Source organism: Salmo salar, chromosome ssa11, assembly GCF_905237065.1.
Source record: "Salmo salar chromosome ssa11, Ssal_v3.1, whole genome shotgun sequence".
NCBI lineage: Eukaryota > Metazoa > Chordata > Actinopteri > Salmoniformes > Salmonidae > Salmo > Salmo salar.
Window position 1 is genome coordinate 41,470,093 of NC_059452.1, and position 27,787 is coordinate 41,497,879.

The 27,787-nt window shown below is 47.1% G+C and overlaps 1 protein-coding gene across 2 annotated transcripts in view; it reads right to left on the reverse strand.

The window, feature by feature from the left end:
- Nucleotides 1-27,787, reverse strand: part of LOC106587861 (uveal autoantigen with coiled-coil domains and ankyrin repeats protein-like) — a 67,593-nt gene that overhangs the window by 31,243 nt on the left and 8,563 nt on the right. The gene's annotated exons all lie outside the window — the stretch shown is intronic.

Consider the following 27,787-nt stretch of genomic DNA (forward strand, 5'->3'; position numbering starts at 1 on the left):
CCTAACCCAGCGGCTAGGTCCTAACCCAGCGGCTAGGTCCTAACCCAACCCCAGCAGTTAGGTCCTAACCCAGCCACAGTAGCTAGGTCCTAACCCAGCCACAGTAGCTAGGTCCTAACCCAGCCACAGTAGCTAGGTCCTAACCCAGCCACAGTAGCTAGGTCCTAACCCAGCCACAGAGGCTAGGTCCTAACCCAGCCACAGTAGCTAGGTCCTAACCCAGCCACAGTAGCTAGGTCCTAACCCAGCCACAGTAGCTAGGTCCTAACCCAGCCACAGCAGCTAGGTCCTAACCCAGCCACAGTAGCTAGGTCCTAACCCAGCCACAGAAGCTAGGTCCTAACCCAACCCCAGCAGCTAGGTCCTAACCCAACCACAGTAGCTAGGTCCTAACCCAACCACAGTAGCTAGGTCCCAATGGCCTCAGGATACTTTTAACAAGTGTCATTAGAAATGCAATTACTCTCTACATTTACATTTTACATTTAAGTCATTTAGCAGACGCTCTTGTCCAGAGCGACTTACAAATTGGTGCATTCACCTTATAATATCCAGTGGAACAACCACTTTAAAAGAACAAGCAGAATACCTACAAAGTACATGGAGGTGCATTTCAGCCAGCGACTCATGTTGAGAGAGGGGGACTGGTCCTTGCAGAGTGCCGCTGCGAACACCGCCACTGTTCCGGGTAGAACGACAAACAAAAACAAAAGTTTTTCCCTTCTGGGAAGTGCTGTTAAGGCACTCTGCCAGCCAGTGTGAGTTGAGTGAGCGGACAGACGGAGCGTCCTGTTGCAGTTTGGTGGGTCGTCTTTCAGAGCGCTCCAGCAACGTCGCCTGCTGTTGCTGCCTGAACCTCTCGATCTCGAAGCGTTACGGAGAAGTTCTTAAAGTTTTTTCGGCACTCCCAGGCTCCGTCTGAGTTCATCACCCCACTGTGCACAGCACAGGGTAGGAGGAGAAGAAATACAAAAAGGAGGTGGGGATGGAGGAGGAGGTGTGGAGGAGCAGTAGGACCAGCCCTGGGACCAGCCCTGGCCAGCTACTGCAGCTCCTCCTCTGGGGAACAGCCTCTCGGCTACAGCCTGGCTCTCTTTAACTACTCTCTACTTTCCTTCACTTTGTATTCTGCTTCTCTCTCTTAGTTGTTCTTCTTGTCTCCTCTCCAGTCCCCGTTTCTATACAGTCTTCTCTTAGCAGACTGTCAGCTAGTTTTTGAGCAGTAGGAGTTCCTCTCTTGGTCTATCTTTCAGTCTGGGGTGTACAGCGTCTTCTACCCAGCCAAATGGCAAGGTCAGCCAGCCCCCAAAGTGTAAATATGGGAGATCTCTCTCTCTCTCTCTCTCTCTCTCTCTCTCTCTCTCTCTCTCTCTCTCTCTCTCTCTCTCTCTCCTGTGGTAAACAGCAGCTAGTGCAGACAGCACCAGCAGACAGGTTACCTCTTTATTTGTTACCCTCCAACCTTTCTCCAATGACTGATAGGAAGACAGGGGCTAAGAATACATACATGCCTGCTCTGAGAGTATTAGCGTCGGTGTCCTGTCCATCCTACACAGCACAGCAGCACCCAGACTGAAACAAGGCCAGCCAAGGAAGAGCCTTGCTGCTAGCATCCCCACCGTTATCCCACACCCCCAAATATTAACCTATCATATGGAGAAGGGGATTATTGTTGCACATTGGAGCAGAACCGGGCACGGACCCCTGAGGTGCCCCGACGCTCAGGGACCTTGTTAAACAGTCTATATACTCAGTCTGTATGTGTGTCTGCAGAGGTGCTGATCCCACCACACGGTAGCAGGATTAGGTGTCACAGTCTTTTACAAATCAGCTGTCTGGGATTGCAGGCTCCCTTTAAACCCTCCACCCCAACTGTCATTACTACCTTGGTGGTAAACATCGCACTGGGCCGTCTATTAACAATGGCATACGTCAACCTTTATTATTTGCGAGGTGAAAAAGAACGAGAGGTCTGAAGAGAGAGAGAGAAAGGAGGGGGACGCGTTTAATTTACACACACTGCGTCAGCTCGGCGGGGGCTCGGGTTACGACCCGCTGCCAGACTGGCGTTAGTAGAGTGGCTGTGATATTCCGCAAACATGCGAAAAGGCCCGTCCGCATGACCCGTCATATGAAGGACTGGGTGTCTTCTTACTAAAACTGCTGGGGCCTGCATGGAGACAAAGGCACCAAAATGGAACCTGGGTTGACAAACTGAATGCAGTGGCCCTCACACCTAAATATCTATATGGGTGTGTCTGGGTTGTTTTGTTTGGACTGGATACATGAGTCGGGTTTAGAACACCTCGTCTAGTGATGAACATGACTTCATGGGGTTGCGAATACATCTGCTCTCAATATAGTGCTTGTAAGACAAGAGCTGGAGAATCCTTTTTATGCTTAGGGAGTGAATTGCAAAATATCAATGCAATTTTCAAGTAAATGTAATCTCATTGATTGATGGATTTAATTGGTTTTTAATTAAATGGACGTGTTAATGGCACTATTAGGCTATGTGCAGGCTACGAAGGAGCCGGTGGACGTTCTAGTCCACTGTGATTCTCCATCACATCTTCCCGAGGTCCCAGATTGTCCGTATCGGCAGGCCGTAGCTCATAACACCCTCATCATATCCATGTTCCTCTTAGATAACGGCCTGTAATGTCCTGACAGATTAAATACCCAACCTTTTTCCCCCTCTCTCTCCCCCTCCCTCCCCTGTCACCATGTGTGAGTGGGAGGAGCCAAGAGGAGGTGGTCAGGGCATCAGGACTTTACTGCTGGGTGTCCTCGGGCCAAGCCACAGACAGGTTGACAGCACCCCCTGGCAGTGATGGGATAACAGACATCTTTAATGAGACACGAGGGAGAGGGAGAAACACAGAGACAAAGCGAGGGAGACGGAGCGTAAGAGGGAGAGTGAAGGAGAGATCCAAGGTTCTGACACCTAGTACCAACCAATATCCCTCAACACAGATATGAAAACAGCAGCAGGAGGCACCATGGTAACAGCCCTGTTACCTCCCATTGTCTTATAGATCTTCCATTCATCATTACAGACAAACAGAGCCTACATGCCATGTGAATGTCTCACCAGGGCTGATATAGTGAGGCAGTATTCAGTGACAGAAGAAGCCCCAGACTACAGCTAGGAGAGCTGCTGATAGTCCTAACATACTGAAGACAAGCTCAGATAGCAGTTAGAGCTCCTAGCTACAGTGTAATACAGGCAGAGAGACTGACTCATGCTGTAGTGGACGAGAGAGACGGGGACTCAGGGAGGAAACTAGGACTAACACTGAAAAAAAACGAACTAATTGCCAGCCACTTTGCCAACCAGACTGTTTACCCAGGTCGTGAGGTGCCCAAGAAAACAATCACAGTCCGAGCTAGCGGTGGAAGGATATCCTGTTAATGAGTGGACATTAAAAAGCATTCTGCTCGGTCACATAGCTCTGAAACAGAAACACTCCGGTCAGAACGGTGTAAATTAAAAATGGCTGCCATAATCTGACTCACAACCACTGATTGAAAAACTGCAGTTGTTGATTCAAGGAGAGACATTGTTGAGTTCTTGGAAAGTGCCCACGCACGCACACAGGGTTAAGCTGGGGGCCTGAGGGAGAGAACCGTAGAGCCTCTGTCAGCAGTAGCAGCTGTGGCCTTTTAACCCCGTCCTCACCACTGTGGGGTCGTCAGTGTTAGCCATTATGTTTTAGAGACACAGGGCAACAGACTGACTGGTGATTAGGGGGCGCTGGGCGATGGTGTAATGGTCACATTATTTACAGGCTGACTGACACCATGGGGAGTGAAACAGAGAGGCCAGAGGGGAATATTAGGTGTGTGTCGTTATGGCAAATTGATGCTTTAATAAGCAGGGGGTGACGTACCACTGACGACCTGGGATAAAAGTAGGGGGTGTGAACGTTAAAACGTTTCAACGAAATTGAACAGAATTTTTTTTTTTTTTTTACGTAGATGCAAAAAGTAACAACTAAGAGCTTTGAAGCGCGAGGCTCAACTGTTGGCTTCACGCTACCACTCTGTGACCAGCATGAAGCCAACCCATAGCATGAAGCCAACCCATGCACATGGTAAGATACTGTGGGTGACTGTGTGAGAGACAAGTGTTGCATCTCCCTCATCTCAATATCCTAGCCCATTCATTGATAGTTCTTTCTTCACCGAAGTTGTGACACATTGCAAGCCAAGTAATTGCGAGATACAGCATTCCATTGCGAGATACAGCTTTTGATTGCTGATAGATAGGGTTAGTCACTATTCTGACTGTCTGGCTGGTGGCCAACCTGCCTGGTCATGTCTAGACGGGATACAGCTTTTGATTGCTGATAGATAGGGTTAGTCACTATTCTGACTGTCTGGCTGGTGGCCAACCTGCCTCTACTGTGTCCCTCCCCTCAGTCCCTCGATAGCTCGCTATGAAAGATGGGAGTGTTTGTGTTCTCAGACAGGACACTCTCGCTGGGCAGAGAGGTGACCATCTCAGACAGACAGGAAACACCTCCCTGTGGTGAGTGACAGCTAAAGAGGCCCAACCCTCCGCAATCTGCCCTACTCTCACCCCGTAACCTAAGAGACAGGGGAGGGGGGTCAGACAGCCTACTCTCACCCCGTAACCTAAGAGACAGGGAGGGGGTGGTCAGACAGGCTACTCTCACCCCGTAACCTAAGAGACAGGGGGGGGGGTCAGACAGGCTACTCTCACCCCGTAACCTAAGAGACAGGGAGGGGGGGTGTCAGACAGGCTACTCTCACCCCGTAACCTAAGAGACAGGGAGGGGGGGTCAGACAGGCTACTCTCACCCCGTAACCTAAGAGACAGGGGGGGGTCAGACAGGCTACTCTCACCCCGTAACCTAAGAGACAGGGAGGGGGGTGTCAGACAGGCTACTCTCACCCCGTAACCTATGAGACAGGGAGGGGGGGTCAAACAGGCTACTCTCACCCCGTAAACTAAGAGACAGGGGGTGGGGGGTCAGACAGGCTACTCTCACCCCGTAACCTAAGAGACAGGGAGGGGGGGTCAGACAGGCTACTCTCACCCCGTAACCTAAGAGACAGGGAGGGGGGGGTCAGACAGGCTACTCTCACCCCGTAACCTAAGAGACAGGGAGGGGGGGTGGGGTCAGACAGGCTACTCTCACCCCGTAACCTAAGAGACAGGGAGGGGGGTGGGGTCAGACAGGCTACTCTCGCCCTGTAACCTAAGAGACAGGGAGGGGGGGGTCAGACAGGCTACTCTCACCCCGTAACCTAAGAGACAGGGAGGGGGGTGTCAGACAGGCTACTCTCACCCCGTAACCTAAGAGACAGGGAGGGGGGGGTCAGACAGGCTACTCTCACCCGGTAACCTAAGAGACAGGGAGGGGGTGTCAGACAGGCTACTCTCACCCCGTAACCTAAGAGACAGGGAGGGGGGGGGTCAGACAGGCTACTCTCACCCGGTAACCTAAGAGACAGGGAGGGGGGGTCAGACAGGCTACTCTCACCCCGTAACCTAAGAGACAGGGAGGGGGGGGGGGCAGACAGGCTACTCTCACCCTGTAACCTAAGAGACAGGGAGGGGGGGTCAGACAGGCCCCCCCGTAACCTAAGAGACAGGGAGGGGGGGGTCAGACAGGCTACTCTCACCCCGTAACCTAACAGACAGGGAGGGGGGTGTCAGACAGGCTACTCTCACCCCGTAACCTAAGAGACAGGGAGGGGGGGGTCAGACAGGCTACTCTCACCCTGTAACCTAAGAGACAGGGAGGGGGGGTCAGACAGGCTACTCTCACCCCGTAACCTAAGAGACAGGGAGGGGGGGGTCAGACAGGCTACTCTCACCCGGTAACCTAAGAGACAGGGAGGGGGGGGTCAGACAGGCTACTCTCACCCCGTAACCTAAGAGACAGGGAGGGGGGGGTCAGACAGGCTACTCTCACCCTGTAACCTAAGAGACAGGGAGGGGGGGTCAGACAGGCCCCCCCGTAACCTAAGAGACAGGGAGGGGGGGGTCAGACAGGCTACTCTCACCCCGTAACCTAAGAGACAGGGAGGGGGGGGTCAGACAGGCTACTCTCACCCGGTAACCTAAGAGACAGGGAGGGGGGGTCAGACAGGCTACTCTCACCCCGTAACCTAAGAGACAGGGAGGGGGGGTCAGACAGGCTACTCTCACCCCGTAACCTAAGAGACAGGGAGGGGGGGTCAGGAAGGCTACTCTCACCCCGTAACCTAAGAGACAGGGGGGGGTCAGACAGGCTACTCTCACCCCGTAACCTAAGAGACAGGGGGGGGTCAGACAGGCTACTCTCACCCCGTAACCTAAGAGACAGGGAGGGGGGTGGGGTCAGACAGGCTACTCTCACCCCGTAACCTATGAGACAGGGAGGGGGGGTCAGACAGGCTACTCTCACCCTGTAACCTAAGAGACAGGGAGGGGGGGGTCAGACAGGCTACTCTCACCCTGTAACCTAAGAGACAGGGAGGGGGGGTCAGACAGGCTACTCTCACCCCGTAACCTAAGAGACAGGGAGGGGGGGGTCAGACAGGCTACTCTCACCCCGTAACCTAAGAGACAGGGAGGGGGGGGTCAGACAGGTTACTCTCACCCCGTAACCTAAGAGACAGGGAAGGGGGGTCAGACAGGCTACTCTCACCCCGTAACCTAAGAGACAGGGAGGGGGGGGTCAGACAGGCTACTCTCACCCCGTAACCTAAGAGACAGGGAGGGGGTGTCAGACAGGCTACTCTCACCCCGTAACCTATGAGACAGGGAGGGGGGGTCAAACAGGCTACTCTCACCCCGTAACCTAAGAGAGACAGGGAGGGGGGGTCAGACAGGCTACTCTCACCCCGTAACCTAAGAGACAGGGAGGGGGGTGGGATCAGACAGGCTACTCTCACCCCGTAACCTAAGAGACAGGGAGGGGGGGTCAGACAGGCTACTCTCACCCCGTAACCTAAGAGACAGGGAGGGGGGGGGCAGACAGGCTACTCTCACCCCGTAACCTAAGAGACAGGGGGGGGGGTCAGACAGGTCAGGTGTACACTGTGTCCTCTTCACTATCACTAAAACAAAAGTAATGTTACTTAGGTCATAGTTATGGTTGGGATGTTGCTGGATGACACAACCCAACACTGTCTGGTTTTCAAGCAGTTTAACCCCTTCAACAACCAGAGATTAGCCTACATCCAAGCAGTTTAACCCCTTCAACAACCAGAGATTAGCCTACATCCAAGCAGTTTAACCCCTTCAACAACCAGAGATTAGCCTACATCCAAGCAGTTTAACCCCTTCAACAACCAGAGATTAGCCTACATCCAAGCAGTTTAACCCCTTCAACAACCAGAGATTAGCCTACATCCAAGCAGTTTAACCCCTTCAACAACCAGAGATTAGCCTACATCCAAGCAGTTTAACCCCTTCAACAACCAGAGATTAGTCTACATCCAATTGTTCCCATCTTTCAGGCTCCAAGTGGACCACTACTGTCTTTCTTCTGTAGAGCTACTAAGGGGAAAGACCATGGAATACAAGGGGAATTCTTTGTCACACAAGTCACAGTTTCACAGTTTTGCAGCTAGTCAGTAGAAAAGAATACCTCGCCAGATGGCTGATGACCTCAAAGACGTGTTTTGACTTTGGCGATATTGAAGAGGGGCTGGACAGCCCATTAGCGACTGAGTGTTCAGGGGTCCCACAGGTAAAGAGGAGATGCCGCAGTTCCCTGCTGGCCACTGAAACCTCTTCCCCTCTATGGAGCCCAAATGGAGCTCCGTCTGGCCAGCTGCTGGCTGGGTCACAGTCCTGGATGTGACCTGGCCAGCTGCTGGCTGGGTCACAGTCCTGGATGTGACGTTTGACCCACAGGCAATGGCTTCCCCTGGCTATTTCCCCCCACTTCTGACAGCAGGGCCCTGGGCAAGAGATCTGGGATCATCTTTCTGCACTGACCCCCTCCATCTTACACTACGCCCTCTACAACGTATTACCACTGTCCAATGGAGGACTTGTTCACTGAATCATGTGATCACCAAAGAGGGGATGGTTGCTACTTGGTCAGGAAAGATAGGCAATGACAGTGCCTAGCAAATTTCCATGAAATAGTGAAAACTATAATTTTGAGAAATGGTTAAGGGAGGTGATGTACAATCTATAAGTTGGAGAGAGGACATGAGAGTCAGAAGGGACGGAGGGACTGTATGTATACACACAATGTTAGAAGAAGGCCTGGGTATGTTACATCAAAGGGTTTTCAACTCTTTAGATGAGCTGTGATCAAATTCTAAGATGAACTTCAACAGACTGGAAATGAAGCACAACACTTCCATCTCTAAGGACTTGTACTGATACTGGGACCTGTTACAGCTCTGAACACATCTCTAAGGACTTGTACTGATACTGGGACCTGTTACAGCTCTGAACACATCTCTAAGGACTTGTACTGATACTGGGACCTGTTACAGCTCTGAACACATCTCTAAGGACTTGTACTGATACTGGGACCTGTTACAGCTCTGAACACATCTCTAAGGACTTGTACTGATACTGGGACCTGTTACAGCTCTGAACACATCTCTAAGGACTTGTACTGATACTGGGACCTGTTACAGCTCTGAACACATCTCTAAGGACTTGTACTGATACTGGGACCTGTTACAGCTCTGAACACATCTCTAAGGACTTGTACTGATACTGGGACCTGAGGATGTTTTCACCAAAACACTGATGGACGATGACAGTTGATAAAATATGATAAATATCTGTTGTTTCATCCAACTGCAAAAACTCTATTTAATTTAATACAGATAAATGACTAGTGGCAATTTAGTAAGATAACAGTAAGCAGAAAGGCAAATTCCAATTAATTTCATCCAGAATAAAAAGAGAGAAAGTGATTTGGGTCATAACAGAGACAAGAACATGGAACTATCACTCTGTCCTCCTGAGACATTGGGTCATAACAGAGACAAGAACATGGAATTACCACTCTGTCCTCCTGAGACATTGGGTCATAACAGAGACAAGAACATGGAACTATCACTCTGTCCTTCTGAGACATTGGTCAATCTATCTGAAAGACACCAAAGACAAACGGCGGTATCTGGACAAGAGGCTAAACTCTCCCATTGCTCCTAAATCTAAAACCGGCAGACAAGGGGGGCAGAAAGTAGTGCCAAATAAAATCTCCCATTTCAAAACAATTCCGGTTGTCGAAATTCCTGGGATGTTTGAGAAAGCATTGCGGTGACCTCGGCTTGTTCTCTTTTCCCTTCATAAGGACCTGAAAGGGGAGGAAAAAATAACAGCAGCACCTGACAGCGACATCACTCGTACATTGCAATTCTATTCGTTGCAATAACAGGGTCCCTGGCAGAGGTATTAAAAAACTGTCTGGCTTATTGGTATTGGCTGGCGGGGGCCCGTGGGGCTGTATTGTCCCAGCTGGGCCTGATGACATGGAGATAGAGGGAGTTTAGACTAGCTCTGCTGCTGCCTGGTTGCTGATTTGGCTGCTATAACGGGAACAGTGGTCACTGACTCAGCGGACATGTTTTTATTATTATTTGTGTACTCGATTGACATCTTACTGTACTGTTAGGCCCTAGTAACATGAACATTGTACTGGATTGTTAGGCCCTAGTAACATAAACATTGTACTGGATTGTTAGGGCCTAGTAACAAACATTGTACTGTATTGTTAGGGCCTAGTAATAAACATTGTACTGTATTGTTAGGCCCTAGTAACATAAACATTGTACTGGATTGTTAGGTCCTAGTAACATAAACATTGTACTGGATTGTTAGGCCCTAGTAACATAAACATTGTACTGGATTGTTAGGGCCTAGTAACATAAACATTGTACTGGATTGTTAGGCCCTAGTAACATAAGCATTGTACTGGATTGTTAGGTCCTTGTAACATAAACATTGTACTGGATTGTTAGGCCCTAGTAACATAAGCATTGTACTGGATTGTTAGGTCCTTGTAACATAAACATTGTACTGGATTGTTAGGGCCTAGTAACATAAACATTGTACTGGATTGTTAGGTCCTAGTAACAAACATTGTACTGGATTGTTAGGGCCTAGTAACATAAACATTGTACTGGATTGTTAGGTCCTAGTAACATAAGCATTGTACTGGATTGTTAGGTCCTAGTAACAAACATTGTACTGTATTGTTAGGCCCTAGTAACAAACATTGTACTGGATTGTTAGGTCCTAGTAACATAAACATTGTACTGTATTGTTAGGCCCTAGTAACATAAACATTGTACTGTATTGTTAGGCCCTAGTAACATAAACATTGTACTGGATTGTTAGGCCCTTGTAATGTAAGCATTTTACTGCACCCACTATAACATCTGCTAAAGCGTGTATGCGACCAATAAAGTTTGATTTGATATAGGAGGCTGAACGCAGCAGGACGCCCCACACCCACTGGGGGAAGCAGGGACAGTTCGGTCATATCACTGATGATACACACAACTAAATGAATGGTGGTATATTGAAACTAACCAAATTAACCAAAGTCAAACTGTTGAACAGTGGTCACTGGCTGAGAGCAGCGTGGCTGAGAGCAGCGTGGCTGAGAACAGCGTGGATGCTCGTGGCTGAGAGCAGCGTGACACCACACTCACTGGAGAGATCAGTCCATATGAGGCTGAGAGCAGCGTGACACCACTCACTGGAGAGATCAGTCCATATGAGGCTGAGAGCAGCGTGATACCACTCACTGGAGAGATCAGTCCATATGAGGCTGAGAGCAGCGTGACACCACTCACTAAAGAGATCAGTCCATATGAGGCTGAGAGCAGCGTGACACCACTCACTAAAGAGATCAGTCCATATGAGGCTGAGAGCAGCGTGACACCACTCACTGGAGAGATCAGTCCATATGAGGCTGAGAGCAGTGTGACACCACACTCACTGGAGAGATCAGTCCATATGAGGCTGAGAGCAGCATGACACCACTCACTGGAGAGATCAGTCCATATGAGGCTGAGAGCAGCGTGACACCACTCACTGGAGAGATCAGTCCATATGAGGCTGAGAGCAGCGTGACACCACTCACTGGAGAGATCAGTCCATATGAGGCTGAGAGCAGTGTGACACCACTCACTGGAGAGATCAGTCCAGTTTGTCAGAGTGATGAAATAAATGTACAACAAAATGAATAGTGGTGAATTGAAACAAAACCACAGCAGTGACTCCCTGAAAGTAACCCGGTGGTGATGGTGGCTAACACCACCAGTAGCTACAAGTCACAGCGCGCGCGCACACACACACACACACACACACACACACACACGGCAAGGCATGAGGCTCAAAAGAAGAATCTGGAAGAAAACTTGTCGACACAGAATAATGCGTCTTTAAAGCCCCTTTGTATTCTTTCAAGACAAAGTTGCATAAATACATATGTTCCAATTAAAAGTTGATATACAGTGATCTCTCATCTTACAGTGCCAACAGAAGCTGCAATTTACTGGAATGACTTATGCAATACACTGGATGCTTTATGAGAAATATGGAGTAATACTGTTCACATAGACATTACTGTAAGGGACCATTGTTGATAAGAGTCCCATATAAACCCATCCATTATGGTAAATGTCACAGCTAGATAAACTTCTGTAGTGGACAGTTAGTCTACGTGAGGAAAATGACAGTTTTGGCATAGCAACATTCCAATCTGGGAAGACGCTCAGCTTGCGGGTATGGACTTGTCTGTAATCAGCACTCCACCCTTTCTTTACGGGTTGTATGACCAGTTCAGAGTCAATAGGCCCCACTAGGAAAACCCTTCAAAACTCCACACTCTCCTTTCTGTGAACCCATTGTCCCCGGCCCTCAAAAATGTTAGTTTCAGAGATCATTTGTTTATTTAGTGGGGGCGTAATGACATGAAGATGAATTTGGGATAAAATAGGGGTTTTTTTTGTTGTGAAGTTCCTCTAGTTTGAGCAACAGAGTTCCTGTACATGGTTTCAACCAATGACAATCCAATACTCCACATCTGACCAACAGAGGGCAGCATTGGGTGAATTTGCAGGCATATCAACACCACCAAAATGGATTCCCACATGATGAAACTGCAGGAACACAAGAATCCACTTAGAACTTTAAATCCATGCTGGAGTGAAACTCTCCCTCAACTCACTCGGCAGCGGAGTGAAACTCTCCCTCAACTCACTCGGCAGCGGCGTGAAACTCTCCCTCAACTCACTCGGCAGCGGAGTGAAACTCTCCCTCAACTCACTCGGCAGCGGAGTGAAACTCTCCCTCAACTCACTCGGCAGCGGAGTGAAACTCTCCCTCAACTCACTCGGCAGCGGCGTGAAACTCTCCCTCAACTCGGCAGCGGCGTGAAACTCTCCCTCAACTCACTCGGCAGCGGAGTGAAACTCTCCCTCAACTCACTCGGCAGCGGAGTGAAACTCTCCCTCAACTCACTCGGCAGCGGCGTGAAACTCTCCCTCAACTCACTCGGCAGCGGAGTGAAACTCTCCCTCAACTCACTCGGCAGCGGAGTGAAACTCTCCCTCAACTCGGCAGCGGCGTGAAACTCTCCCTCAACTCGGCAGCGGCGTGAAACTCTCCCTCAACTCACTCGGCAGCGGCGTGAAACTCTCCCTCAACTCACTCGGCAGCGGCGTGAAACTCTCCCTCAACTCACTCGGCAGCGGAGTGAAACTCTCCCTCAACTCACTTGGCAGCGGAGTGAAACTCTCCCTCAACTCGGCAGCGGCGTGAAACTCTCCCTCAACTCGGCAGTGGCGTGAAACCTCGCCGAAGACGTGGATGTCGATTATGGCAGCCCCCGCACCTCTCTGATTCAGAGGGGTTGGGTTAAATGTGGAAGACACATTTCAGTTTAATGCATTCAGTTGTACAACTGACTAGGTATCCCCCTTTCCCTTAACTAGGCAGGGAGAGTGAAACTTTTTCCCTTTCTCCCAACCATACTCCACTGTCGCGCCTGTCTGGGCCCTCTCCATAGCGTCTGTCTGGGCCCTCTCCATAGCGTCTGTCTGGGCCCTCTCCATAGTGATCTACCTGCCCCCTACTGGTTCCCCTTGCTATCATGTGACCTGCCTGCCTCCTACTGGTTCCCCTTGCTATCATGTGACCTGCCTGCCTCCTACTGGTTCCCCTTTCTATCATGTGACCTGCCTGCCTCCTACTGGTTCCCCTTGCTATCATGTGACCTACCTGCCTCCTACTGGTTCCCCTTGCTATCATGTGACCTGCCTGCCTCCTACTGGTTCCCCTTGCTATCATGTGACCTGCCTGCCTCCTACTGGTTCCCCTTGCTATCATGTGACCTGCCTGCCTCCTACTGGTTCCCCTTGCTATCATGTGACCTGCCTGCCTCCTACTGGTTCCCCTTGCTATCATGTGACCTGCCTGCCTCCTACTGGTTCCCCTTGCTATCATGTGATCTACCTGCCCCCTACTGGTTCCCCTTGCTATCATGTGACCTGCCTGCCTCCTAGTGGTTCCCCTTGCTATCATGTGATCTACCCGCCCCCTATTGGTTCCCCTTGCTATCATGTGGTAATTTCTTAAGAAACAATCTATGGTAGTGGTCACCAACCGGTCGATCGTGATCGTCAAGGCATTCCTAGTCAATCACCAAACACTTGTGTAATTATTTTTTTTTTTTATAAACCTACGATAAAGCTTTGCATTCCATTTTTTTTGTATTTGGTTCACACTGTTGGCGGTAGAGGCACTTGATTCATCAGCCCTAGTCCTAGCAGAATGCAAAGTGTTCCCGATATGAACCACTTCATGTGTCTGAAGGCAGGTAGCCTAGTGGTTAGAGCGTTGGGCCAGTAACCAGCAGGTAGCCTAGTGGTTAGAGCGTTGGGCCAGTAACCAGCAGGTAGCCTAGTGGTTAGAGCATTTGTCCAGTAACCTGCAGGTAGCCTAGTGGTTAGAGTGTTGGGTCAGTAACCAGCAGGTAGCCTAGTGGTTAGAGTGTTGGGTCAGTAACCAGCAGGTAGCCTAGTGGTTAGAGCGTTGGGCCAGTAACCAGCAGGTAGCCTAGTGGTTAGAGCGTTAGGCCAGTAACCAGCAGGTAGCCTAGTGGTTAGAGCGTTGGGCCAGTAAGGTTGCTAGATTGAATCCCCAAACTGACAAGGTAAAAATCTGTCGTTCTGCCCCTGAACAAGGCAGTTAACCCACTGTTCCTAGGCCATCATTGAAAATAAGAATTTGTTCTTAACTGACTTGCCTAGTTAAATAAAGGTTACATTTAAATAAAAAATGATATATATATATATATATATATTTAATTTTTACTCTGCCTAAAAGGCCGACATAGAGAGCAAATCAAGTGCACTTATAGGCCTACCGTTGGCCAATCAGATAGCTCAGATCACCATGTCTGCACAGTTTCCTGGAGCCATAGCCTGTAAAAAGAAGCCTGGAACCTACAGGAAAGATGATACTGTAAGATTTCAAAACCATGACTTAGAGAGACTCAACGAATACAGGAAAGAGCTGCTGTTTTTATGAGTAAGTTCATGTTTAAGTTGTTATTCTGCACTGTGCCAACACCTTGTTCAACACTTTATTATCAGCCAGAAAATGCACTCTCTCTGGCCATAAGAGTAACAACATGAATTGGTGCATGAAGCAGAAATAATGCAGTGTGACTTGAGTTTCACCATCAGCTGGAAGATGTTGTCCCCTTTTCTCAGCAGAGGGAGGGAGAGTGGAGGGATGGGGAGTATGGCTGAGAGGCAGCCTCACCACTGCTCTCTCCCTCCCCTCAGACTGACCATCAGATAAAAGCCATCTGTCTAGTAAAAAAAAGTTCATGATTACGCTCACTCAGCTGGGACTCACAAATAATACAACAAATGATCTATTACCAGTGTGATCATATACCTACCATTTTAAAACAATGTCAAAATGGTCTGACAAGAACAACATTGGCAGGACAATTCAATATGCAGTGATAATGTCTTGGGCCTATAGCCTACTGCATAAACCTCATTGCCACAGAACGTTTTTAATTAGTTAATGTTGCATAGGCTTACGTTTTTTAAGTAATTAAAATACAAATCTGAGGGTAGATCTCGGCCTACATTTTGAATTAGAAAGCAATCTTGACTCAGAAAAGGTTGGTGACCTCTGACCTAAGGGAAACTAAATCACAACCTATTGCCACATCAAGTGTTTTAAGATGGATGTGAAGAGAGTCAAAAAAGCCATTTGAAGAGGATCTTGTAAACTAACTCAGAGTTTTGCAAATAAGTGTTCTGATACTTCAGTTTGACAACCACATTGGTCTAATTTCTGAATAGCCCTCAATCTATTCTACATCTGACAAGTTAATTACATTTGTTGAGAATAGGCTACTTGGCCTTCCGTTCAAACCAAACAGTCAGAAAGCTTTGTAAAAAAAAATATTCTCTGTGGTCAAATGGGGTCAAGTCTCAGAAAAAAGTCCCATCGTAATTCTCCAATGTTTTCCTCATGTTATCGGCTCTGTGATCTGACTCAGAAGAAATCTCTTATTCTCTTCACTATTAAAAACACCAATAACGGTACATAATAAAATATTCAGCCTTTGAACCGCAAAGTTCACACAAAGCTCAGAGCTTTTGTTTAACTTTTCAAAAACAAGTTTCTTTCCCTTCCATAGCCCCATTTATTGTAGTTGGCCTTCCCCTGGTGGAGGACAAAGAGCCCTTCCCCTGGTGGAGGACAAAGAGCCCTTTCCCCTGGTGGAGGACAAAGAGCCCTTCCCCTGGTGGAGGACAAAGAGCCCTTCCCCCTGGTGGAGGACAAAGAGCCCTTCCCCTGGTGGAGGACAAAGAGCCCTTCCCCTGGTGGAGGACAAAGAGCCCTTCCCCTGGTGGAGGACAAAGAGCCCTTCCCCTGGTGGAGGACAAAGAGCCCTTCCCCTGGTGGAGGACAAAGAGCCCTTCCCCTGGTGGAGGACAAAGAGCCCTTCCCCTGGTGGAGGACAAAGAGCCCTTCCCCTGGTGGAGGACAAAGAGCCCTTCCCCTGGTGGAGGACAAAGAGCCCTTCCCCCTGGTGGAGGACAAAGAGCCCTTCCCCCTGGTGGAGGACAAAGAGCCCTTCCCCCTGGTGGAGGACAAAGAGCCCTTCCCCCTGGTGGAGGACAAAGAGCCCTTCCCCTGGTGGAGGACAAAGAGCCCTTCCCCTGGTGGAGGACAAAGAGCCCTTCCCCTGGTGGAGGACAAAGAGCCCTTCCCCTGGTGGAGGACAAAGAGCCCTTCCCCTGGTGGAGGACAAAGAGCCCTTCCCCTGGTGGAGGACAAAGAGCCCTTCCCCCTGGTGGAGGACAAAGAGCCCTTCCCCCTGGTGGAGGACAAAGAGCCCTTCCCCCTGGTGGAGGACAAAGAGCCCTTCCCCCTGGTGGAGGACAAAGAGCCCTTCCCCCTGGTGGAGGACAAAGAGCCCTTCCCCTGGTGGAGGACAAAGAGCCCTTCCCCTGGTGGAGGACAAAGAGCCCTTCCCCTGGTGGAGGACAAAGAGCCCTTCCCCTGGTGGAGGACAAAGAGCCCTTCCCCTGGTGGAGGACAAAGAGCCCTTCCCCTGGTGGAGGACAAAGAGCCCTTCCCTGGTGGAGGACAAAGAGCCCTTCCCCTGGTGGAGGACAAAGAGCCCTTCCCTGGTGGAGGACAAAGAGCCCTTCCCCTGGTGGAGGACAAAGAGCCCTTCCCCTGGTGGAGGACAAAGAGCCCTTCCCCTGGTGGAGGACAAAGAGCCCTTCCCTGGTGGAGGACAAAGAGCCCTTCTCCTGGTGGAGGACAAAGAGCCCTTCTCCTGGTGGAGGACAAAGAGCCCTTCTCCTGGTGGAGGACAAAGAGCCCTTCCCCTGGTGGAGGACAAAGAGCCCTTCCCCTGGTGGAGGACAAAGAGCCCTTCTCCTGGTGGAGGACAAAGAGCCCTTCTCCTGGTGGAGGACAAAGAGCCCTTCCCCTGGTGGAGGACAAAGAGCCCTTCTCCTGGTGGAAGACAAATTATCTCTCACTCTCTTTGGGCAACAAAGTATTGATTCACTCCTAAAAGCATTTCTAAAACATGAGAACATCTGCTGCGAGGCACTCTGCAGTCTTGAGTAGGACTGGTTCCACACTGGCACAGTGAAAGAGAAAGTTTCTGGATTAATACAGTAGTTTCCTTGTAGTTTCATGAAGAAAGACAAAAAGGGGAGAAGCCAGGGCAATTCCAAAACGGAGGGCGCCACAGGGCGCCGTGCCAAGGTGGCCTCTGATGTGAACAGAGGCTCTCCTCTCTCTTTGGACGAGCCTCTGAGTGGGAGTGTATTCAGCCTCTCTCACACACACAGCCATAAGTGGGGGTGTATTAAAGTCTCTCCTTTTCACACGCACACACATAATAACCCCTTGGTGACAGTGCTTTCAGGCCCTGAGCAGCCAGACAGAGAAGTCTTCCGCAGCACTCCAGGCCTCTTTTCATTGATTCCAGAGGGAGTGGAGACAGAGAATCTGGGCAGAGGGAAGGAGGAGGAGAATGAGAGGTGAAGTGGAGTGAGCCAGGCACTGCTGTGCTTGTGAGGTTACACCATGTGGGCCAATCAAAAAGGTGGACAGGTCATTGGGGACAGATAAATCTCTTCAGAGAAATTCTACAGCATGATGTCTGCTGTTATAGTGAGTCCATGCTGGCCCACTAGACAAAACATTCCACTGCACATATAAACATGTTCAGGAGAACAGCAGGTTTCCTTTAGCGGCTCATCACCTCAATAGTGAAGTTGACCAAACGCTTGTAAAATCTCATTTCCTCAACCTGCAATCTATTTGATCATACCTTCAGGGTAAGAGTTTCTTTGAATGAGGACAGACTGTTTTGGTTCATTAAGAGGTAGGTACACAGCATTAAGTCCAGATGTTACAGGGTATCTTCTCACTTGTATTGCCGTACTCATGACTCTCCCTGTTGTTCCCAAACAACCTTCAAATCAGAGGTTTCTCCTTCCAAACAAAGCACTACTGAGACCTGCTCCCCTCTCACCACCCCAAACCCACCATCCAACCCCTGCACCACCCCAAACCCACCATCCAACCCCTGCACCACCCCAAACCCACCATCCAACCCCTGCACCACCCCAAACCCACCATCCTACCCCTGCACCACCCCAAACCCACCATCCTACCCCTGCACCACCCCAAACCCACCATCCTACCCCTCCACCACCCCAAACTCACCATCCTACCCCTCCACCACCCCAAACTCACCATCCTACCCCTGTACCACCCCAAACTCACCATCCTACCCCTGCACCACCCCAAACTCACCATCCTACCCCTCCACCACCCCAAACTCACCATCCTACCCCTCCACCACCCCAAACCCTCCATCCTGCCCCTGCACCACCCAAACCCTCCATCCTGCCCCTACCCCTCCCAGCCCCATACCTCTCCACCACCCCAATCCCACCATCCTGGCAGTCTCATTGAAGATCTTGATACATTTTCTAGCCTCTCTGGACTAAATCGTAATTATGACAACAGTACCATATTACGTATTGGATCATTAAAAGACATTGGTAAACTACAAGGTAGTGTAAACACGAAGGGAAAGGGGGATACCTGGTCAGTTGTACAACTGAATGCCTTCAACTGAAATGTGTCTAACGCATTTAACCCAACCCCTCTGAGTCAGAGAGGTGCGGGAGGCTGCCATAATCGACATCCACGTCTTCGGCGCCTGGGGAACAGTGGGTTAACTGCCTTGCTCAGGGACAGAACGACAGATTTTTACCTTGTCAGCTCAGGGATTCGATAAATGGGCGGATGGTGAAGTACTTGGTATTAATACCTCAAAATATAAATTAACTTACCACAATCAATTTCAACAGTACATTTGCAAAAATAGATAAGATTCTGCATCCATGGAGGTAAATACTTGTCTATTTATGGAAAAATACAAAATAAATCACGTTGATTAACTCTTTGGTCCTATCACAGTTTACTTACTAATGGAGCTCCAGACAACTTGTTTTTTTAATCATATGAGCAAAAAATATTTCATTTTATTTGGAATGCTAAGCCAGACAAAATTAATTGTGCATATTTAAATAATGAATGAGTTTGGGGGGCTAAAATTATGAAATATTAAAGCTTTAAACATCTAACCCAAAATGATTCTCCAGTAGAATATTAATAAAGGCTCATCCTTTGTTCAAAAATGACCTTAATACAGGTTACAACTTCTCATTTCCGACTAATTGAAAAATAAATGTTGTTAAAAGTATCGCCCTTTCTTAAACAAGCCATAACAAAGCTACTGATTACAGCACTACCACAAAAATGGAGGAGGCAAGTGGAAAAGGGAGGAGGTAGGGAACTTGTTTGTCTGCCATATATTAAAGATACTAATTGGCTGAAAGGAACTGGCATAAATAGAAAAATATACCAGTTTCATCTAAGGACAAAAATGTTGACAGCTGTGCCATACATGTTGCAAAATAAATGGGAAGAGATTTGTGACGTACCGATTCCATGGCACATGGTTTATGAACTGGTACAAAAAAAAAAACACTTGATTCAAAACTGACTTTTTCCAATTTACATTATTATACAAAATTCTTGCCAACACACACACACACACACACACACACACACACACACACACAGGGCATATAACAATCTCAGCTCTGTAAATGTTGCTGTGAAGAGACAGAATCACTAAATCATTTATTCTGGAATTGCCCCTATGTAGCTTGTTTCTGGTCACATGTTCAGGAATGGTTCAAAAATGTATCACAACATGCATTTAAAATGAACCTTACAAATAGCAGTGTTGGGTGACTGGAAGTCAACTATTAATATAATAATACTCGTAGGAAAGGTTTTCATCTTTAGCTCACAATCTGTGGATACTATACAATTAGAAAGGTTCAAATGTTGTAAAACATCACAGTACAATTTGAAAAATATATGGTACATGGAAACCAAACGAGGATGGTCTATGGTGATAGGTGGGATGGGCTGAGAGTGGCTGAGGGGTGGGAGTAAAGAGCTTATGTTTGGTCATGTTTTATTGTTATGTGATTGGTTTATAACTGTTTCGGGTAATACAAGTTCTTGTGCTGTTAGGGGAATAACCTGTGTGTAAATGTAATAATCTGCTGCTGTATTTTTTTGTGTTATCTGTGATAATTTTGTTTGTCTTGTGTAGTTTCTTAATCATTGTACCTAAACTGTATGTGTAAACATATATACGCAGGGCCCAGCTGTAAAAGAGACCTTGGACTCAGTCTGTTTTCCTTGTTGAAATAAAGGTAGAATAATAATACAGTACCATGTCAGTCAAATGTGTATGTATGTGAAATATATGCATAAGAAAAGCTGTAAAAATAATAATATAAAATGTAAAAAAATAGATGTGTCCTCTCCGAAGAGGGTTAATCATTTTAAAAGATACATGCTGTCAAAACACCATGTTTCAGTCCAGGGGGATACATAGTCAATTGTACAACTGAATGCATTTAAATGAAATGTGTCTTCCGCAATTAACCCAACCCCTCTGAATCAGAGAGGTGTGAAGGGGTGCCTTTCCCACATAGTGGAGAGAGTAGTTCAAGGATTGAAATTAGTCTGATTGCTCTCTTGCTCATCTCTTTAATATGCCACAGCTAATTTCATAACTAAGTGCCCTGCCACTGCATGCATTTGTAAGATGTATTATTCAAATGCGAGAGCGCCCTGATTAGAAATGAATTAATTATTACTAATAAAGAATCTTCACTGATTCAGTCAGGATCTACTCCAATGGAGAGGCACTTGGAGCGGCTAATAAATATCCAGTCCAATCAGCATCTTCTGAGAGACTGTGGGCGGGTTTAAAGCAAATGTGCTGCTTTGGTTTATGTCAAAACATTAGGTCTCCTGATTGTTGGATGGTGATTCAATTGCTGACAAATTAATTTAGCATAACATGCCTCATTACAGGCACAAACGGTTCATTGAGGGCTTTGGTTCATACATACGGATTCACACACATTTTTTATTTATTTTATTTCACCTTTATTTAACCAGGTAGGCAAGTTGAGAACAAGTTCTCATTTACAATTGCGACCTGGCCAAGATAAAGCAAAGCAGTTCGACAACATACAAAAACACAGAGTTACACATGGAGTAAAACAACATACAATCAATGATGCAGTAGAAGAAAAAAAAAATAAGACTGTATACAATGTGAGCAAATGATGTGAGATAAGGGAGGTAAAGGCAAAAAAAAGCCATGGTGGCAAAGTAAATAAAGTATAGCAAGAAAAACACTGGAATGGTAGATTTGTAGTTTGAAGAAAGTTCAAAGTTAAAATATAAATAATATGGTGCAAAGGAGCAAAATAAATAAAATAAATAAATACAGTAGGGGAAGAGGTAGTAGTTTGGGCTAAATTATAGATGGGCTATGTACAGGTGCAGTGATCTGTGAGCTGCTCTGACAGCTGGTGCTTAAAGCTAGTGAGGGAGATAAGTGTTTCCAGTTTCAGAGATTTTTGTAGTTCGTTCCAGTCATTGGCAGCAGAGAACTGGAAGGAGAGACGACCAAAGGAGGAGTTGGCTTTAGGGGTGACCAGAGAGATATACCTGCTGGAGCGCGTGCTACAGGTGGGTGCTGCTATGGTGACCAGTGAGCGGAGATAAGGGGGGACTTTACCTAGCAGGGTCTTGTAGATGACCTGGAGCCAATGTGTTTGGCGACGATTATGAAGCGAAGGCCAGCCAACGAGAGCGTACAGGTCGCAGTGGTGGGTAGTATATGGGGCTTTGGTGACAAAACGGATGGCACTGTGATAGACTGCATCCAGCTTGTTGAGTAGGGTATTGGAGGCTATTTTGTAAATGACATCGCCGAAGTCGAGGATTGGTAGGATGGTCAGTTTTACGAGGGTATGTTTGGCAGCATGAGTGAAGGATGCTTTGTTGCGAAATAGGAAGCCAATTCGAGATTTCACTTTGGATTGGAGATAATTGATGTGAGTCTGGAAGTAGAGTTTACAGTCTAACCAGACACCTAGGTATTTGCAGTTGTCCACAAATTCTAAGTTAGAACCATCCAGAGAAGTGAGGCTGGACAGGCGGACAGGTGCAGGCAGCGATCGGTTGAAGAGCATGCATTTAGTTTTACTTGTGTTTAGGAGCAGTTGGAGACCACGGAAGGAGAGTTGAATGGCATTGAAGCTCGTCTGGAGGGTTGTTAACACAGTGTCCAAAGAAGGGACGGAAGTGTACAGAATGGTGTCGTCTGCGTAGAGGTGGATCAGAGATTCACCAGCAGCAAGAGCGACATCATTTATGTATACAGAGAAAAGAGTTGGCCCAAGAATTGAACCCTGTGGTACCCCCAGACAGACTGCCAGAGGTCCAGACAGTAGGCCCTCCGATTTGACCGATTTGACCAGCTCTGAAACCAGATTGCATAGCGGAGAGGGTGCGGTGGGATTCGAAATGGTCGGTAATCTGTTTGTTGACTTGGCTTTCGAAGACCTTAGAAAGGCAGGGTAGGATGGATATAGGTCTGCAGCAATTTGGGTCAAGAGTGTCACCTCCTTTGAAGAGGGGGATTTTTCCTTGACAGCAGCTGCTTTCCAATCTATGGGAATCACAGACGACACGAAAGAGGTTGAACAGGCTAGTAATAGGGGTTGCAATAATTTCGGCAGATAATTTTAGAAAGAAAGGGTCCAAATTGTCAAGCCCAGCTGATTTGTAGGGGTCCAGATTTTGCAGCTCTTTCAGAACATCAGCTGAATGGATTTGGGAGAAGGAGAAATGGGGGAGGCTTGGGCGAGTAGCTGTGGGGGGTGCAGTGCTGTTGGATGCAGTAGGGGTAGTTAGGTGGAAAGCATGGCCAGCCGTAGAAAAATGCTTATTGAAATTCTCAATTATAGTGGGCTTATCGGTGGTGACAGAGTTTCCTATCCTCAGTGCAGTGGGCAGTTGGGAGGAGGTGTTCTTATTCTCCATGGACTTTACAATGTCCCAGAACTTTTTAGAGTTGGAGTTGCACGAAGCAAATTTCTGTTTGAAAAATCTAGCCTTGGCGTTTCTAACTGCCTGTGTGTATTGGTTTCTAACTTCCCTAAAAAGTTGCATATCGCGGGGGCAGTTCGATGCTAATGCAGAACGCCACAGGATATTTTTGTGTTGGTTAAGGGCAGTCAGGTCTGGGGAGAACCAAGGGCTATATCTGTTCCTGGTTCTAAATTTCTTGAAAGGGGCATGCTTATTTAAGATGGAGAGGAAGGCATTTTTAAAAAATAACCAGGCATCCTCTACTGACGGGATGAGGTCAATATCCTTCCAGGATACCAGGGCCAGGTCGATTAGAAAGGCTTGCTCGTTGAAATGTTTCAGGGAGCGTTTGACAGTGATGAGTGGAGGTCGTTTGACCGCTGACCCATTACGGGTGCAGGCAATGAGGCAGTGATCGCTGAGATCTTGGTTGAAAACAGCAGAGGTGTATTTAGAGGGCACGTTGGTTAGGATGATATCTATGAGGGTGCCAGTGTTTGCGGCTTTGGGGTTGTACCTGGTGGGTTCATTAATAATTTGTGTGAGATTGAGGGCATCAAGCTTGGATTGTAGGATGGCTGGGGTGTTAAGCATGTCCCAGTTTAGGTCACCTAGTAGCACGAGCTCTGAAGATAGATGGGGGGCAATCAGTTCACATATGGTGTCCAGAGCACAGCTAGGGGCCGAGGGGCGGCAATGGTGAGAGACTTGTTTTTGGAGAGGTGGATTTTTAAAAGTAGAAGTTCAAATTGTTTGGGTTCAGACCTGGATAGCAGGACAGAACTCTGCAGGCTATCTCTGCAGTAGATTGCAACACCGCCCCCTTTGGTCGTTCTATCTTGTCTGAAAACGTTGTAGTTAGGGATGAAGATTTCAGAGTTTTTGGTGGACTTCCTAAGCCAAGATTCAGACACAGCTAGGACATCCGGGTTGGCAGAGTGTGCTAAAGCAGTGAATAAAACAAACTTAGGGAGGAGGCTTCTAATGTTAACATGCATGAAACCAAGGTTATTACGGTTACAGAAGTCATCAAAAGAGAGCGCCTGGGGAGTAGGAGTGGAGCCAGGCACTGCAGGGCCTGGATTCACCTCTACATCCCCAGAGGAGCAGAGAAGAATAAGTATGAGGGTACGGCTAAAAGCTATAAGAATTGGTCGTCTGTGACGTCCAGAATAGAGAGAAAAAGGAGCAGGTTTCTGGGGGCGATAAAATAGCTTCAAGGTATAATGTACAGACAAAGGTATGGTGGGATGTGAGTACAGAGGAGGTAAACCTAGGCATTTAGTGATTATGAGAGAGATATTGTCTCTAGAAACATCATTGAAACCAGAAGATGTCATAGCATGTGTGGGTGGAGGAACTGAGAGGTTGGATAAGGTATAATGAGCAGGGCTAGAGGCTCTACAGTGAAATAAGCCAATAAACACTAACCAGAACAGCAATGGACAATGCATATTGACATTAACGAGAGGCATGCTTAGCTGAGTGATCAAAGGGTCCAGTGAGATTCAGACAGCTAGCCGGGCCATAGGTAGCAAGCTGGTGGAAGATGGGAGGGAGGTCTGTTTTTAGCCACCTCATGCGTTTCCGTCTGTTGGTTAGTGGGGTTCCGTGTGGAAGGGGGGACCTGTCCAAGTTGGCAAAATAGTTAGTTATAGTGGCCCAAGAAAAGTGTCCGATAGACCTATTCAGATCGCAGCCGAAAAGACAGCTAACGATTAGCCGGCCGCAGATGGGCGATAACGTCGGTGGTCCAGTCGGCAGTAAAACGGGTCAGGGTAGGTGAGTTGTAGCCCAGGAGACACTTCAGCTGGCTAGCTCAGGAATAGCCCAGGAGTGGCTGACGGAACTCTTCAGCTGGCTAGCTGGCTAGCTCCGTAATAATGTGTGTTAATTCCGTGACCGACGTTGCCAATAGTCACTCAGGGAGCAGCTAGTTAGCTGCAAGATCCAGGTGTAAATGTCCAGAGCCTGCGGTAGAAATCGGGGAAAGGAGAGAGAATAGGTCCGGTATGCTCTGGTCTGAGTCGCGCTGTACAAAAACTGGCGATAGCTTTCGAGCTAATGGATAGCTGAGGACAGCTAACCGTGGCTAGCTGAACTTCAATGTCAGCCAGTGAAAATGGCTAACCTCTGGCTAGCTTCTGTTGTGGAATTCAGATGAGGTAAATAATACTTTCTTTTTTAAATTGGTGAGGCGGGTTGCAGGAGAGTGCTTTGAGGTTGAGTTTTTATAATAAAAAATGTAAAAAGATAAGTGAAGAAAAAATATGTAAATATATATATATACACGGGACACGACAAGAGGAGGGTAGAGGACGTCTGAACTGCTACGCCATCTTGGAATAAAACATACAGTGTACTAGTCTAAGCTAGTCCATTGCCAACTACCGTTGAACTTCATAGAATAACTTAGTGCTATGTTCACAGCAACAAGATTAGACCTGTTCCAGTATTCACTTTTCACAGACCATAAACATGTCATAGCAGGGTTTTCAGGGAGAAGGTGGGTGACTGTTCATCAACTGTATAGTAACCTTTGAAAGTGTGTCAATCCTGATGGAGCATCATACAGCATAAATCCTCCTATGGAAACCCACAAACCGCATCAATGCTTTCAATTAGGGCTGTCGCTGAAAAATAAATCTTGGCTGACGAGATTTGTCTTTAAAATTTGGATTTTTCCATATATAGACACACCCTGTGTTTCAATAAACCAACTATATGTACTGAGCTTGTCTGATGCTTTAAGCATGCTGTTTGATTAAATAATTAAGACAAATGACTCAAGAGGGAGCCAGAGATCGAGAATCAAAAATATATTTATTTTTATTTAATCTTTATTTAACTTGGCAAATATAACCTTTAGATAGCCTAACCAGAAGGAGAAAAACCGTTCCAGACCATCCTGTAAGAAGCAATCAGGTATTTTATGACGCTCCCGCTGGGTTAGAGCATTACATTTTTCCCTTTAATGCTGAGTGGTTATAGCAGTGTTTCCCACATTCGGTCCTCGGGAACACAAGGGGTGCACGTTTAGTTTTTTGTCCTAACAGTACACAGCTGACTCATGATGAAAGCTTGATGATTAGTTGAATCAGCCGAGTAGTGCTAGGGTAAAAACCAAAACGTGCACCCCTTGTGTTCCCGAGGACCAAGTTTGGGAAACCCTGGATTATGGAAAGGGATATTTTTCAAATACATTGAGGAAGTATTGTCATTGTCAATGGATGTAAAAAACGATTTTGTTTGCTTGCTGTTTGAAGTGACGAAAACGTTACTTTGAGAAGCTCCACAGATCATTAGTCGTGGTGCGTTAACTCTAAAATACTATCAGATCCCATTTACAGGCCTACATTTGTGCACAGGCCAGGTAACCTAGGCCTACTTCTTTATGTAATCAGGTGCGTGTCCTTACTCAAGATTGATTAAAAAAAAGACAATGAATAACAAAACTTGTAAATGAAACATAATTCTCACAATTGTAGCATGGGTTGTGAACTCTGCAAACAATGTGTCCACTCCAACGAGAACGGTAAACGACTGGAATAATAATATATTGAATGCATTAACAGAAATGACCGTAACCAAACAAACATTGTAGATTAGAAATTATAGGATTTAACGGTATATGTAGGTTACTACTGGTAATTTATGTAATGGGGAATTGATAGACACTAACAATCAAAGGGCAAACAATTCAAACGACATTATGAAACAATGAAGGAGCACAAAATGGAGGGAGAGCGCGCATTCTGGAGAGACGTGCCTTGTGCATCTTAACCACACTCCCCTTCTTCTTGGACTGTGGGAACCCCTCCTCAATGGTTTAGTCCACTGAGACAGGCGCAAATCAGACAAGTGTCTTGTGTGCCATTTAAAAAGAAAAATCTATTTGTAACTGCTCAACTAAAAAAATATATTGGTCAACCAACAGCCTATCAACCAAACAATCTACCAGTCGACTGGAACAAGGGTTTCTCTAGCATCAGTTCAGTACTATGCTACTAATCCACATGGTACAATACATTACTTTCCTTCTGCTTAAGCCTCAGCTATTTGGACTTTAATGCTTGATCGATCTTTGCCTGAGAACACCTTAGAAATAACTTAGCTACTTCGTCTAAGAGTCACTTATGTCTGGCTAAGGGACATTTCAAGAGAGGAGAATGTACAGTAATCGATTTAAAAAAGGTGAAATAAGCAGAAATCGCGACGCCATTTCCTGGTTAAAATTCTAATATTTTGCTTAACTTCAGTTTATGTGACAAAACAAGCAAGTGTTGAGAATCATTGTACCAACTAAACCACTGTGAAATATATTTTCAATAACCAAAAATATTGTATTTTGAGCTGTTTGAAGCTGGTGTACAAAACCGAAAGTAAAAGACACAAAAACTAAACTTAAGAACGGGAAGCATAGAAATAACACACATGGAACATATCTACCGCTTCTTAAACTTGCTTTCAATGATAATGACAGATCTATAACTAACATTTCTATGTGAATTAGATCAGGTCACCCAAAAAAGGTACATATTGCAGCTTTCAAGAAGGGCAAATGTTAACTTTAAATTTCCGGGCATTGATAAACCACTATGAATCAATAGTATTGTCAGAGCACTACTGGCATCCTGCGACAGCGTTGTCTGACTGACTGACCACACTGTTCTAACCTCCCACACTGCAGCGGAGACCAGAGGTCAGAGAGCTTTTCATGCTGCTATGCAC